At 46.9% G+C, this 16,590-nt stretch overlaps 1 protein-coding gene across 2 annotated transcripts in view; it reads right to left on the bottom strand.

The window, feature by feature from the left end:
- Nucleotides 1-15,676, bottom strand: part of LOC125713255 (uncharacterized) — a 31,141-nt gene extending 15,465 nt beyond the window's left edge. For both annotated transcript variants that reach the window (XM_048984239.1, XM_048984238.1), the window contains exon 1: nucleotides 15,440-15,676. The gene's annotated coding sequence lies outside the window, so the exon portion shown is untranslated. The remainder of the gene's footprint in view (nucleotides 1-15,439) is intronic.
- Nucleotides 15,677-16,590: the final 914 nt, after the last annotated feature.

Genomic DNA, 16,590 nt, shown 5'->3' on the forward strand with positions numbered 1-16,590 from the left:
CCTAGCATTAGCCATCCTAGTGTTAACCAGCCTAGCATTAGCCATCCTAGTGTTATCCAGCCTAGCATTAGCCATCCTAGTGTTATCCAGCCTAGCATTAGCCATCCTAGTGTTAACCAGCCTAGCATTAGCCATCCTAGTGTTATCCAGCCTAGCATTAGCCATCCTAGTGTTAACCAGCCTAGCATTAGCCATCACAGTGTTATCCAGCCTAGCATTAGCCATCCTAGTGTTAACCAGCCAAGCATTAGCCATCCTAGTGTTAACCAGCCTAGTATTAGCCATCCTAGTGTTAACCAGCCTAGCATTAGCCATCCTAGTGTTATCCAGCCTAGCATTAGCCATCCTAGTGTTATCCAGCCTAGCATTAGCCATCCTAGTGTTAACCAGCCTAGCATTAGCCATCCTAGTGTTATCCAGCCTAGCATTAGCCATCCTAGTGTTATCCAGCCTAGCATTAGCCATCCTAGTGTTAACCAGCCTAGCATTAGCCATCCTAGTGTTAACCAGCCTAGCATTAGCCATCCTAGTGTTAACCAGCCTAGCATTAGCCATCACAGTGTTATCCAGCCTAGCATTAGCCATCCTAGTGTTAACCAGCCTAGCATTAGCCATCCTAGTGTTATCCAGCCTAGCATTAGCCATCACAGTGTTATCCAGCCTAGCATGATCCATCCTAGTGTTAACCAGCCTAGCATGATCCATCCTAGTGTTATTCAGCCTAGCATTAGCCATCACAGTGTTATCCAGCCTAGCATTAGCCATCCTAGTGTTATTCGGCCTAGCATGATCCATCCTAGTGTTAACCAGCCTAGCATGATCCATCCTAGTGTTAACCAGCCTAGCATGATCCATCCTAGTGTTAACCAGCCTAGCATTAGCCATCCTAGTGTTAACCAGCCTAGCATTAGCCATCCTAGTGTTATTCAGCCTAGCATTAGCCATCACAGTGTTATCCAGCCTAGCATTAGCCATCCTAGTGTTAACCAGCCTAGCATGATCCATCCTAGTGTTAACCAGCCTAGCATTAGCCATCCTAGTGTTAACCAGCCTAGCATGATCCATCCTAGTGTTAACCAGCCTAGCATGATCCATCCTAGTGTTAACCAGCCTAGTATTAGCCATCCTAGTGTTATCCAGCCTAGCATTAGCCATCACAGTGTTATCCAGCCTAGCATTAGCCATCCTAGTGTTATCCAGCCTAGTATTAGCCATCCTAGTGTTATCCAGCCTAGCATTAGCCATCCTAGTGTTATCCAGCCTAGCATTAGCCATCACAGTGTTATCCAGCCTAGCATTAGCCATCCTAGTGTTATCCAGCCTAGCATTAGCCATCCTAGTGTTATCCAGCCTAGCATTAGCCATCCTAGTGTTAACCAGCCTAGCATTAGCCATCACAGTGTTATCCAGCCTAGCATTAGCCATCCTAGTGTTAACCAGCCAAGCATTAGCCATCCTAGTGTTAACCAGCCTAGTATTAGCCATCCTAGTGTTATCCAGCCTAGCATTAGCCATCACAGTGTTATCCAGCCTAGCATTAGCCATCCTAGTGTTAACCAGCCTAGCATGATCCATCCTAGTGTTATCCAGCCTAGCATTAGCCATCCTAGTGTTAACCAGCCTAGCATTAGCCATCCTAGTGTTAACCAGCCTAGCATTAGCCATCCTAGTGTTAACCAGCCTAGCATTAGCCATCCTAGTGTTAACCAGCCTAGCATTAGCCATCCTAGCACATCAATCTTTCTTGTTTCCCTCAGTCTCTCTTGTTTCCTGTCTTCGCTGCCCTCTGAGCCACCAGGCCCATGTTTGCCCATCCCACACACAGACTCAGCAGAGGTTAACTTGGGAGGCCGTGGCGTCGGATTTAGGTTCTATGCTATCCCAGTACCAGGCTACTGCTACTCTGCTGTTCTTCTGACCACAGTCTCTCCTTCTTCAATCCTCAAGTCAGCCATGAAAATCAATCACATCTCTCTCGTCATTCCCCACGAGCCGCCAGCCGTGGAGCACCTCTCTCCCGTCGACTCGCTGGTCCGCCCGCACGTGGCTCTGACAGGCCTACAGGCCTCAAACGCATGATTCGTAAAGGTTTAGCTAAACACAGAGCCGCTTGATGATATATATTTGCATGAGAAAGGACACGCTTTAGTGGGAATAGTTATCAGGGGCTTATCGCAAAGCTAAGTTACGGAGAATTACAAGCTGAAGCCTTAAACACAAAAAGTGGCTAAAGGTATAAGGCTTCTCATCAATCAGGGCAGATTTAATTAAATGATATAATGTAATAATTCAATATTATGCATTTACTGTACTGGACGACTCAACATTGTGAGTCATGTACAGTACTTTTCATAAATAACCGTCACGTGTAGTATAGGCTAGTTAATGGTTTCCAATCCATTATCCATTCATCCATCTTCTAACCACTTCTCCTGGTCAGGGTCGCAAGGTCAGTCAATAAATCAATGCATATATTATTCATTTATAGAGAGAGCTTACAGAATTAAAGATGAAAGTCAAATCAAACGTTTTCTATTTTTGGGGCATTTGTTGATAGGACAGCAAGTCGATGGAGAACTCGCTGACCAATGTGTTGTGAGATATTATGATAAAATGCATTTGTTGTGTAATCGACTTCAATCTGTGTCCAAGTAAACCACAGACCTTGCGGGTTTTTACTACTTTAATATTTAGTTGCTTGCCTTTTAAACACACAGTTCAGTAGTACATGCTACCCCACACTCTGCCCTTTCTCCAGGTCACGATGTACATAGACCTGTTTGCACAATCTTTCTCAGATACTGTAAGTAACTGGAGCGGACGTTTAAGGCCTGATTCACCATTAGATATGTACGAACTGGGATGGGAATGGTGCCAACCTTTATGGCCTGATTCACCATTAGACATGTACGAACTGGGATGGGAATGGTGCCAACCTTTATGGCCTGATTCACCATTAGACATGTACGAACTGGGATGGGAATGGTGCCAACCTTTAAGGCCTGATTCACCATTAGATATGTACGAACTGGGATGGGAATGGTGCAAACCTTTAAGGCCTGATTCACTATTAGACATGTACGAACTGGGATGGGAATGGTGCCAACCTTTAAGGCCTGATTCACCATTAGACATGTACGAACTGGGATGGGAATGGTGCCAACCTTTATGGCCTGATTCACCATTAGACATGTACGAACTGGGATGGGAATGGTGCCAACCTTTAAGGCCTGATTCACCATTAGACATGTACGAACTGGGATGGGAATGGTGCCAACCTTTATGGCCTGATTCACCATTAGACATGTATGAACTGGGATGGGAATGGTGCCAACCTTTAAGGCTTGCTGACAGTGCCGTGTCTCAGTTGGCTAATCATGTTTACAAAAATGCATGATGAGTTTTTGCAGGTGCACCCCCTGCTGACTGCTGCTACCGTTGCACCCTCTGTGATCCTAAGAGGAGGGGGGGGGATGACAGTTGCAGGACCGGAGGGTGTGGGGGAGGGGGGTTGGGTCGGTCATGATCAGGCTATAAGACACCTTGGCATTGAGGCCAGGCGCTGACAAAAATCTGAAGCAGAAGAGGTGACATTTAACTGGGGGGGCCGAAGGGGGGCAAACATAGGGCGACACAACAGCTCAACGACTCAATTTTCCACTGAACAGACACATGAAGAGTGAGATAACATTCAGTCTGGCTCTGAAATGGAGATGCATGGCATTTGCATGGCAATAATTTAAGAACAGTCACGAATTAGGGCTCCTCCACGCTGCTCGATAAAAAAAAACCTTTTCTTGTGTTGAATCAGCACATCCACGTATTTAATCACTACTTGGTAATACCTTAAATATTTATATGGCGATGACTCACGCTCTGCGCTGAAAATATCTCTGCGGGGCAGGAAGGCGTGGGAAGCTGCAGGGGAGTGACATGCATCGCTGCACGGCGGTCACCGCCACGCCGCATTTCCGTATTTCAAGAAAGAGAACGCAGCGGTAGAGAGGAAACGGGCGTCTGAGGAAACTGGCACCTGGGGGGCCGCCTTCCCCCCGTGCTGGCTCCCCACGAATCGCACCGGGACGTGAGGTTAAACGATCAAAGCGACACAACTGGGGGTAGCCGGGCGCGTCTCCATGGAGACGGCTATGTGTCACACTGCCCCCCTCCCCCCTTTTGTTTCCCTTTTTAAGCAGATCCTTGTCGATCGGTGGGCGGGGGTGGCATAATTCTGGACAGAACACAGCGATATGCCTGGGCAGGTACGAGAAGCCACAATGTGTGCAGGAGTTCGCCGGCGTCCTTTTTGCAGGACAAGCCAACGCAATAAAAGTCATTTGAAAACCAACCAACAAATATTCCCGGTGCATCCATGCGTCAGAGTTGTGCATTTGTAGTCGAGGGTCGCGCCCACCTCATCTAAATCAACGTCATCTTCATCATCAGCAACTTTGACTTCATCGAAGTGATATTTTCCAACAAAATTTATGGAGGCAAAAACCAGTTTGTGTTTTGTTGGTCGGAAGCAGACCCTAAACTACACCCCCCCCCCCAAACACGCAGAGATACTCAGTCCACATCAATCCTGCTAGACTCAGACCCAAATGATCCCTTAATGGTGCCCCAGACCCAAAGCCTCTTTGGTCTCTCTGCAGAGGATTATGGGCCTTTACATTTCCCTAATTGTTACCAGTAATCACCAGTGTTTGTCCTAATTGCTCTGGTCTCTGTCTCCAAACACACATTTCACTCCTAAGGTCGATTTAATTCGTTTGACACCAGAACTGAGCCATAATGTTTAGTCCTATAGAATTTAAAGAAAAAAAAGCATCAATAAATAAGTTTAATTGTCAAATGCAGGTTTCTTATTAAACATATAAATACTGGCTTAAAAGTTAACAAAATTATCTTACCAAAGTAGTTCAAGTATAGTAATGATTTTATCAATTTTATGTAATTGGTTTAGCTAAATATTGTGCTAGATACATTTAGAACATGCCCCTCAGTGACAATTAAATGCAGAGTAAGTTGATCTTCTAAAACTTTTCTACTAAACATTACGGAGTAAGATGTGGCCTGCTGTCTCTATAGCAGCACCCATAGGTACCAAAGGGAACTGCAGATAAACAGGCAGCATGCGGCTTCATATGCAAAAACCTAAAACCGAAACCCCTACTAGCTTGTCAGTGGCTGACCCACTTAGCGAAGAGCTTGTGATTTGCACCAAACAGACGCAAGATGTCGAGCTGGGCCGCGTCTTCTGCCTGACCCGAAAGTCTCGTAACGACTGCAGAAAATCCCCCCCGTCGCATGACGTCAATGAGCCCAAAAACTGGCATCTCACACCTCTCGATAATATCACTTATTTCTCATGCCACACATAATCGCCGCAGCATAGTTGTTATTCACATGCACCCTAGGGTCGCGGGTTCGATTCTCAGGACGTATCTTGCTATACTACTGAGTCTAATTGAATTATCCTGCAGGGTAAAATCATGTTAAATTAATGGCTTCAAATAAAATAACATTAGCTGGCAAACTACATGCACATTACACTATACGCTAAACCAGAAAAACACGCGTTTGTAGATGTAATCATGTCTAAACAGTAACATTTGTGCACAGAGGCGGTTTCATGGTTGTCCACGTGTCCCCAACTGAGAGCGGCACAATTATCCAGTTTAATTAGCCGGAATGTCATTGGCTAAGACAGAGGCTCCCATCAGAGATCTCAGTCCTGCAGCTTCTCCTTCGTCATGCAGAATTGCCTGATTGTGTGTAATGGGCCCATTCTTCTCCACTAATTATCCTAAAGCCTTCGTCTGAAGCATCCATATGATCGTCGACGTATGAACCTTACGCTGGCTTTGGCCATCGTTTCTCAGAAGGTCACATGACGCGTGTCTCATTAACAGCATGGCTGGACCCCAGGCATTCCACTCTTACCCTGCGTCCTCTCCATAGTTTTAACATTTAACATCCGGCCTTGTCGGATCGTGCATAAAAAGCGTGTTTCCTTATCGTTTCTCCTGTGCAACCTCTTCAGTGGAGCCCTGCTATCCCGCTACAAGCCTTTCAACTTGCGCACTCTGCACCTCAATCATGCTAAATGAATTATCTATCCCCCAACCCACTGTGGATGAGTGTACTGTACAAGCCAGCATTCCACCGAATCCCATATGCGATCCTTCAATAATATTCTAGAACATCAAACCTGGATTTCCAAATGATCTGAGATTTTTTTTTCCCTCCATACACTGAAAATTCACCATCTGTTCTGAGCAGCTGAATATGATTTCAGTGCTTAACTTCAAACAAACTGAACAAACTCCTGTGATTCTCTGACGCGGGAACCCAGAGAAGTGACAGATCCTCTTAAAAATCTTCTGTGCGTCATCAAGTCATCACAATTCGTCTGAACTGTGCCGAGCGGCTAACAGACACGTGAATGAGGTGCGTAGTTCTGGGAGTGCGTCCCAGGGGCTGTGGATTGCAGCCATTCGTGACAAACTTTGCAGTGTCACAATCCCATCCAGTGATGAGTCTCGACTTCGCAAACTTCACGGACACCATTTGGGATTCAGACGGGTCATATAAGAAAGGACTGCAAGCCCTGTAAAACTGCCAGGAAATTAAAACAGCTACTTAATATTTCCTTTCACTGTTCATCCTGGAAATCCCCACCTCTTATAGGACTCAAAAACAGACTTGTGAATATACATACGAACAAGGCAGCTATGACGCTGATTCTTTTTGGTAACCAAGCACACTCAACATCTCTGTAAACATTTTACGACATGAAAGTGCCTGAGTACGCAAATGTGGGATATCTTATCTGGGCAAGTTATGAAATTAGATAAATTCTAGCAAAGATAGAAAGGCTAAGATCTAGCAGTTTACACACCGGAGACTATAGTTCTGGCTCGCACTGAGAGACCAACAAAATCACATTTAACACAGCGTTACCACCTGCCGTGAGTAATTTCAGATCTTTACGGCTTTCCTTCCACATCTACAGACTTCTTAATAAAGAGACGACCTGGTTTAGCTCCTGAGGGCACAGGGATTTGCACGAGAAACCCGCTCTTCCATAACGGGTTTAGAGAGGGGAAAATGGAGCCCCACCTGAAGGTGGCGTCCATCAGCATCCCGGGCCGTCAGATGGCTGCGTCGAGAGCAGGCATCTCCTGCCAGCAAAGCAGCATTGCATTCGCACAATTAAACGACACGTTAGGTAAACGGGCCACGTGGTTGCGTGTGGGGGGATTTGCTTTTGTAAGAAGTGGCTGGCCAGAGACTTTCAGTACATTGGTGTGGGGGAGGGGGCTAATCGGGTCCCTGGTACTCCCGTGGAAAACCCTGACCTTTCCTGTCTGGTGCAATAGTCGCCTGTGAAGATGGAGAATAAAAGAGGATGAGCCCCCGCCCGCCCCTCAATCTCGGAAACACAGATGGGTGGGGGGACGCTCACAGCCGTGGCGGCTTTGCCCTCAGTTGATGGGGGGGGGGGGGGGAGGAGCTGTCCATTCCCCAGTGTATGACATCGGGGGAGGGGGGTCGGGTTTGCAATCCCGTCTGTCTGCTTGGTCCACCTGCGACCTGCCGCTTGTTGGCCCTTACAGCCTGATGGGATGTGTCTGCTCAAGGGATATTCCGAAATGTGAGGTGGGGGGGGGGGATGTCTCAGGGACGAGTGAGGCCGGCCTGGGGAGTCACATCACCTGTGCTATTAACTATATTACATCAAATTCTCCTGTGTTTGTGTCGAAACCAGAATGGCCGTCGTCCTTTCTGCTTCCTCCATTGGGCCAAACCTCGAAACGGTCCTCCGGCAGTGTCCTCTAGACCCAACGAGCTTCAACACAGACTCCATCAGTATGACTGCGAGCCCCCAACTCCAGGGACCCGGGTGCCATTTCCTCAGAGGTGGACAATTCAGGTCCAAATAGGAGACTTTCTGCATTTTTTTTATTGCATTCTCAGATCTTTGTGGAGTCCCCACTACGTTAAAATAACAGTTTTTTTTATCACATTGTGGGGAACATTTTGTCCCCACAATGTACCATAAACCTAATCCACACACACACACACACAGAAGCCACCACCAGCACCAAGCATGGGGGAAGTGCAGACCACCGCATCAAGCCCCCGCGCAGCTCCACTCAGCCCACGGTCACGCACTGTGGGCAGCACTGGCCATAATCTCATAAGCAGCCCCAGGCGAGTTATCCAAAAATACCTCCATTTCTGCACTACTGTATCACGGCGTGATGCAACGTTTTGCACAAATCCCACAGAGCATGATCATTTTACAAGCATATCAAATACGTGCTTTCTCATGTAACGTAATGGGCTTGTTGGTTTGCTGTTTAATTCCGTAGGTGGCATGTACTGATTAAAAACTGAATGTGGCATGTCACATGTACTGAACCCAAATCAGCCATGCTAATAGACACCCGTACTGCTGCGTCACAGGCTGCGGTTAGCTTAGCGTGTTATCTTTTGGTAAACCCATGGATTGTAGCAGCAAGCCCTATCAGCCCACACAAACAGGACACACGCGGCACCTATCAACTCGACTGAACACCACACCCCCCCCAAGGTAACCCCCAGCTCAACTGAATACCACACCCTTCAGAAAGTAACCCCTCAGGTCTACTGAACGCCACATCCTTCACTGAACACAAAGAGGATACTAAATAAAAATGTAACTAAGCAAAATAAAAACACTTTGACCCAGAAGTTCTTAATTGCAGGAGTATATTAGTAACAGTAAACATAATATTTCAGGCTAAGCATTTGAAGCCCTGAGGGTGATTGCAGCCTCGTACCATTTTCACATTTGCCGTTTGGTATTGATCTATTTTCACAGCTCCGTCCTTTTTAAGGACGATGAGAAACTCCTACCAGCCGCACCACCAGCCAGAAAGCCGGCTGTCATCGGCACAGGCCCGAGGCGGCGGTGGTGTGATGACTCACTCCTGGCCAAATCGGTATGGGAGCGCAGCACACAAACCACACACACTCAAGAACGGACCGGATTACCCAGAACCGCCACCCAGAACGGGCCCAAAACACCCATGTGCCCTGGAGATTTGATCCTGCGTGAAAATATGTGGCCGACATGGTCTTCATCCAACATGGAACCATGAAGGAAGAGCATGAGCTATAACGTTTGAACAAAGAGAGATTCTAACCAGACTTGCAGTGCTCTTCTGGATCGGTTCCATTAGCTTGTTGCTCACACTTGTAGCGCTACCCAGACAGCAGCAGGTGGAGTACTGAGTTATTTTCTCAGTTGCCTGTACTCATATCACGCCAGAAACCATTTCATGTGCTTGCAGACACCGTTCTCTCACCTTTGGAACAAAACAAGCCCTCAACTGACTTGTTTTCGTGAAGCAGGTTACAGGTAGTGAACGTGTTGATTAAATCAGAAACCTACATCTTCCACGTGCTTCTTGGCAGCAGGTTGGTGGCAGGCTTAGATTATCAGGCTATACTTCGGTCTTAGGAGCTTGCAGAAGGTACCACTCATTGAAGTCTAGTCCTGTCGTCTTACCCTGAAGGCTACAGAAAAAGAAGGTAAGGAGGCCTCACGGAAACAGAGATAAAAGGCTTTTTATTTTCCATGAAGGCAGCTTATGTGACGTCACTGTGGTTTCAGGTCTCGCGAACGTTGATCTCGATGCACTTTTTGTATCAAAATAAAGCGCGACACCTTGCTGGTTGTTGTCTTCAAAAGCATACAGCTTAGCCATGAAAATGCTCGCTTTTCAAGGCAGTCTTCTGTTTCCAGGTCAGAATGAAAAGACTGCGAAGACCTCCCCCCTCTGCATTTCAGCCCCTTTGAGACACGGTACACCTTTAATGTTTCTCTAAATGCTGACTAAAACCCATTAGTTCGTGTAAAACCTTTTGCTGCACCAACGACAGAGGAGGGACAAAGCTGAACAGAAAATACCAAAGGAATGCAATAACAGGTGACGTGAAATCTAATCCTAATCCTAACCCTAACCCGGCTCAAATTTCAACCCAAATCTTTCCTTCTATTTATTTAACATGTAACTTAGACATTTTACAAGAAGCAATCCCTGCGAGAGAGAAAAAAAATGTAAGGGTACTTTCTGATAGCGAGTTGTGTGGTCATTTATCATCCTTTAGTCTTTTGTCGCCGCTAGGAAGTAGGGTTAACAACCCTAACGTTGTTGACACATCCTGCCCTCCTTCCCCGGGGTAAGGGCAGCACAGCCCGCAGACCCGGCCAATGGCTGGTCAGTCTTCAGCGGTTCATCCGCACCCTTAATGGGGAAATTGCTTTCCAAGGAAGCTCATTAGGGATTCATTAATTGTGTGTTAATGGACTGCGCGCTACACCTGACAAAGCCTGCTGACAGGAGGGGTGAAGCCCTCAGGCATGTTGAAAATTGTTCCCCCTAATCCGAGTTGAAGAGCTGTCTGTCTCCATCTCATACTCCCTCACTCTTTCTCCATCTCTCCTCTTCCTGTCAGTCTACAGTAGCCAAAAGGACAATTAACCTAACCTTGCTCTGCAGATTGGCAGATCCTCTCTATCCTCACTCCACCTGAAGCTGCCATAGAAAATCAAAGCTGATTAGTATCTCTCTAACTGCACTGCATTTTAACTGCCCACAATAACCTGCCGGACGACACCCCGGCTTTCATGAGGAGTCTTCATTTCCTATCGATTACGGTGGTCGATAGGAGACAGACGCGAAACCTTAATTACCACGGAGTCCCAGACCCGGATGGCCAGCAAGCCAGCCCCTCTCCCCAGTAGAGACATCAGATCTGCACGATATTCCATCCCCCTCCCATCAAAGGCTCGCCAGGGAGATCCTGCACTTTTATGTGCGTGTGTATATATATAAAAAAATAATGAAATAATGAATAACTTAAAGCTCCCTTCAAAAATGAACAAAAATAACTCGCTCCGGTGTTGCTGAGCTATGAATTTACCTGACCCAGTGACACGACTGCACGGTACAAACGTGTTCTACCATTTCCCGCTGCTGGTCCACAAGCAGACGTTGGCCTCCCTCGTCTGTCGTGACCCTCATAATGTGCTGCATCCAGTAAGGGACATTCAATAGGTCAAAACAGGGGTTTCCCTCAAAAGCACTGCACTGTAAGGGCTTGAAGCGTCCCCCTTACGGGGGAGGCTTGCTAAATAAATAAATGCAAAATTTAAATGTAGGTCGACCTAATTTGTGGAAAACAGTAACAGTATAGAGGAGTAATTTTAAAAGCCAGGGGGGTGTCGTGGGCTCAAATTAACCACATACAGGTACGTTGCCTTACCAGCCCGATCCCACAGTGCGGTAAAGACGCCGTAAAAAGGAGGCAGCCCCCGCAGACGGGAAAAGAAATTCTGCAGGTGTAATTACCTCTCTGTAGGGAACGAATAGCCCCACGATAAAGGCGGTGCTGATTCATAGCCTGTTTGCGCTAAACGTAGCGATTCAGTGTCTCCCACCGGAGTTAACTTTAACATAAACCTAGATATATCTGGTAGAAAGAAACTTTTAAGCGAAGATGAGACCCGCTTGCGCTAGCAGGGCATGTGGGGCTGCAGGGCGTGTGGGGCTGCAGGGCATGTGGGGCTGCAGGGCGTGTGGGGCTGCAGCGCGTGTGGGGCTGCAGGGCGTGTGGGGCTGCAGGGCGTGTGGGGCTGCAGGGCGTGTGGGGCTGCAGGGCATGTGGGGCTGCAGGGCGTGTGGGGCTGCAGGGCATGTGGGGCTGCAGGGCGTGGAGCGAAGCGCCTCGTTTCTCTGCAAAACTGCACAGTCTACGCAGATTCCGGTTTCTGAAGCTTTGCTCCAGTTCACTACACTCTTTCCTCAGCCAGCACAGTCAAAAAAATAGGAAGAAAAAAAAGAAGATCTTTATCTGTGGTTTAGCAGTGCAGATACAATTGCAAATCACTATCTCAGTTTACATTTCGGGTGTTCCGTCCATTTCCCGCCCCAATTTGTTTTTAGAAATTCTTAGACGTGTAGTAACTGTAGGAGGATTTTACAGAATTACCCTCGTCTGCGGCAAAACACGAGCGTAACTTTCATATTGTGATGAGTATTTCAGTGACGTTTTACAAAAATGCACGTAGCTGTCATGGATGTGGCAGCCTTCTCAATGACCCCCGCATTGCCTAGTTGGATGTATGGAACTCGTGGGTTCCCAGGCCAAGCTGTGAGTGCCGGGCTCCATTGCGACACTGAATATTCATTCGCCCTGCCCATCAGGACCTCAGCCGGCACTCTCCTGTCAGTGCCAGACTTGTGTGCATCCAGTGAGTACCTAGCATAGCCTCTCATGCTGTGAGGGAGATACTGCCCCCAGAGCACTGGTGGATGTTCTGATTGGTATCACCCAATAACCACAAGTCCCTCCCCAGCCAAGAAACTGTAAACAGGGACCCCCACCCAATTAGGTTTCAGGTCTCTGGGCCTGAATTTCCCCACCGGTCTTGGGGGGATTCTCAGGTGTCCCAACAATAGTGGGATTCCTCAGTACCCTTGGAGGGGGGCGATTCTCCCATCTTTCCCGAAGCAAACCACCCTAAACGCTCTGGACGACTCTGCTAACTAACAATGGCTTCCCCTCCGATCTGGTACGGCCGCAGGGGCCATCAAATCGCAGCCGTATCACGCGGATCCGCACGACGGGCTCTCCCCCCGCCTGGCGCCAAATGACGGACGCCACCGGCAGAAGCGTCTACCAGCTGGCCGCGGCCTCCCGCGCCAAGCCCCGCTCCTCAGATGGTCCAGGACGTGACACTTAAGAAGCCAAGACAAATATATGGGGTGACATCAAAGTCCGAACATCACACGGAGTCACAGGTTCATGGGAAATACAGAACACATCACCGGTCGATTCACCTTGAGCGGTAACAGACTACATGTGAGTATCGCTCCTTTATTCCACAGCATCTCATTGACTGCTGTACGCTTACTAATGAGATTCCGTCTCATGACGGGCCTCATTATTTCTGAACACTGCCATGTGCTCAAGGTGACCCATCCTCCATTTATACAGACTCCGGCTCCTTTCTCCTCATTCCAACCTTTTCACATTTTAGGTGACATTTAATGCGACAACAAGACACGTGAAAGAGGAAGGCCGTGCTCTGCTGCCGCAGAAAGATAACCGCGGACGCATTTTTTTCTGCATTCCTCAAAGACATTTCTTTTCCCCCAAGCTTTGAGAAATGGGATTTAGGGTAACAAAACAGCAGACACAAAAGGAACACGATTACCATATCTTAGAAATTCATTGTACTATCAGTTTCACCAAAGGGTCGGTGTTATCAGTTGCACCGCACGCTGTCGCCCGCATTCTTTATAATTCAATAAATCACTCGACGCTGATTAGCGATATCATCGCCTTGAAATTCACTTCACATGTGTGTAGCACCCTTCCCACCCAAAAGAGCTTTATTGGGTTCATTAGCAACAACACGATACTAGTCACAGGCATAGGAACCATGAATATCGTGTGGCATCTGATCAGTAAACGAAAAATCGTTATTCGTTCGTTTGACCTTGATGGTAGTTCCAGGGTCAACGTGCCGAAAGCCAGATGTGTCTCCTCAAGGCTGTACAGGCATCAGACGTTCGACCGCAGTTTCAGATGGCCTCTCAGAAGCTGAGACGTCAGCGAGCAGCACTAACCCTAAGATCCTGAAGACGGTCTTCTCATGTAATCTCTCAGACTATGAGAAGAATTCTCCTCCCAAGATCTGATAAGAGTTGGGGGGGGGGGGCATCTATTTACCAAGGCCAGTTCATGAATAGAGCAGGGATGGATCTCTCTGCTGTCACCCCCCCCCCCCACACACACACACACACACACATACACACTCTCACACTTAGGTCTCCACATTGACCGCCTGGCCTGGTCTGGCTACCCAGAACGTCATGAATAATTTAGGTGAATTTTACAGTGGCTGCATCCCTGGGCCCCAGCCCCTGTCACAGATGTCATCTCCTAATCCAAGGGGGGGGGGGGGGGGTGAGCCACCCTGCTTTGCCCTAGTCTCCCGGACAGCCCCAAGCTGGGACAAGACCAATGTGGAGAGAATGAGAGTACGACCAGCCCGATCATGGGTCTGGAAGTCCTTCACAAAACATCTTGTCGTCCATCTGGAGAAGGAACCAGAGACCGGCCGCTGGGTTTGAGGACTTTGCCCGAGATTCCACTCAATGCCTCCACTTGTAGAGAACACGATTGCCCCATTACACCATGTAAGGACTGAACTGTGAAATATTTAAAAGCAGAAATATTTTCAGTTTCACAAATCAGAGAAAAACAAGTTGTCAGCTCTGCCCTCCCCACGCGCATGCGTGTGAGCGTGTGCATTTGCACACATGGGAATCAGGCCTCTCTCATCAACATTTGTTGCCCCCCCACCCATGACCCCATGAAAAGGACACAATGAATGTAACGAAGTGAAAGCTGAAATGTGTCTAAGGAGCAGGTCCGTACAGACCGCAGGGGGCGTCATAGGCTGTATGATGGGTCTTACCCTAACCCCCCCCTCCACCCCCCACCGTCACGGACCCAAAAAGAGCATGATAATTGGATTTCATTCATCTGTATTTGCAGGCAGAACTCTTAAAGAGAATTGTTAGAATCAATCAAGCGCTTTAAGCGCAAAGTGCATGGGTTTGTGGGATATTTTGTCAAATTACCGCAAAAACTTAATGTACCATTGATTAAAGTTCTTAACTAATAAAGAGTTCTCTTAGACTCATAGCAATTGTACATATTCTTTCAAATAAAATTTCAATAAATTACTGGATATATAACAGAAATACAAGTTATAAGAACAATGCCGCATGTCACACGGGCCCCAGGAAAAGACGCGCGTCAGGCGTATGTTGTCTAAAACACGAAACGTAACGATACATGATTTATACACCATACATTTTCAGGCATAATTACTTCCCGAGTTAAATAGGGATGAGCTTACTGAAAGCCTGATGTCTGTCGCTAGTTAAAGCATAACGAAGGGTTATAACTTATTAAACAGCAGCAAAGCCGTTATTTGCATTGGTGTCATTTCCCCATTAAAGTCTCCAGCATATTAGGAAAAAAAATAGAATATAATTAGATATTTTCCTTGATCGTCATCAGTAGAAGTCTGAGAGTGTTTAAAATTATATAAGAGTGATTTTTCACATGTACGTTGGTATGCTCTTCCCACACGTACCGGTTCAAGGAGATATCAATTAACTGGCTGTTTACTATTTTGATTTTGCGCTATAATCAAACAACCGAGCCGGAGAAAAACATATAAATAAATAATGTAAACTCTACAGCTGTAGTTTTCACAACTATGTTGTATCAGTGCAAGTAAGAGAAGGGGAACATGACTGAATGATAGAAAAATACCTGGTCTGGATGGAGACATACTTACTTAAAGGTTCTTCAGGGTTCAAGAAGATCGGAGTCCCGCCGCACGCTGTTCATTTTCCGCGCGTGACTTGCCGTTTCGCTCTGATCTCACCATCCTCATCGTTTTCAGTAATTGCAAAGTAGTTGCGAAAACCACTGCAGTTCATGTGCGGCCACAGTAGCGTGCATGCAGGCATGGCAGCGGTCTTGGTGAGCCGCCTCCCTGATGCTGCTGCATGCTCCCGCACGCCTCCCTGTGTAATGCAAAGACCCGAGACTCGCCCCTCGCCTCTTCTGGGCTGGTTTCCGTCGCCACTCGGCTAAACGCATCCTGGCGCCCTCTCGCGGCAATACGGGGGAACTGTCGAATAGCCTTTAATTAATGACCCATAAACAAACAAAACTGACAATCTTCATCGTCGTATTTCTCTCCTTAAATAATCTTTCGACATCACGTGCATCAAATGGACGTACGCATGAAATTGTATTTTTAGATACATGCAACACATTAAGAGTAACATTTTCAATAGGAAAGTATTCCCACCTTGTGCTTACAGACATTTTCATGCCGGTATCCGTGCGTTGCTTGTTTAATGGGTTAAAAACCCAGGAAAAATCATAACTGTCAATTTACCTTTTTATGGCGCCATCTCCTGCTTGGGAAGCAGCGTTGACGTGCCAATTGATCCCTGGGCATCTGCATGCATGTCTGCACGCGCGTTTGACAGTTAAGTGAAAATACCATTGCTCAAATATAAAATATAATAGCACCTGGAATTAGACGTAGAGTGACATCGGTTTATCTAAATCCAAAGCCACAGTATCTCTCTCTTCACATTTCCCCTCGTGCTATTTATATGTTTCCATTTTTATTTGTATTAATTTACTGTTTGTAAGCTCTGTGGACTGTGGGTGTTGCTCGAAGCTGGATTTATCGCTTAGCCCAGATAACTTATTGGATTTAAGGTAGTCTGGGATAAACTGACTTAATCTTCGATACTTACATTTAGCTCAGACTACCTTATATCCGACAAGTTATCCGGCTAACCCAGAAATCCTGCTTCGTGTAACACCCACCGAGATAGACCTTCACGTTATAATCCTTATTGTGTTCGGCATCATAGGTTTTGCTTTTATCTATTTTGAAGTGGTATAATTTGTTGTAGTTTAGCT

Source organism: Brienomyrus brachyistius, chromosome 18 (assembly GCF_023856365.1).
Source record: "Brienomyrus brachyistius isolate T26 chromosome 18, BBRACH_0.4, whole genome shotgun sequence".
Classification (NCBI taxonomy): domain Eukaryota; kingdom Metazoa; phylum Chordata; class Actinopteri; order Osteoglossiformes; family Mormyridae; genus Brienomyrus; species Brienomyrus brachyistius.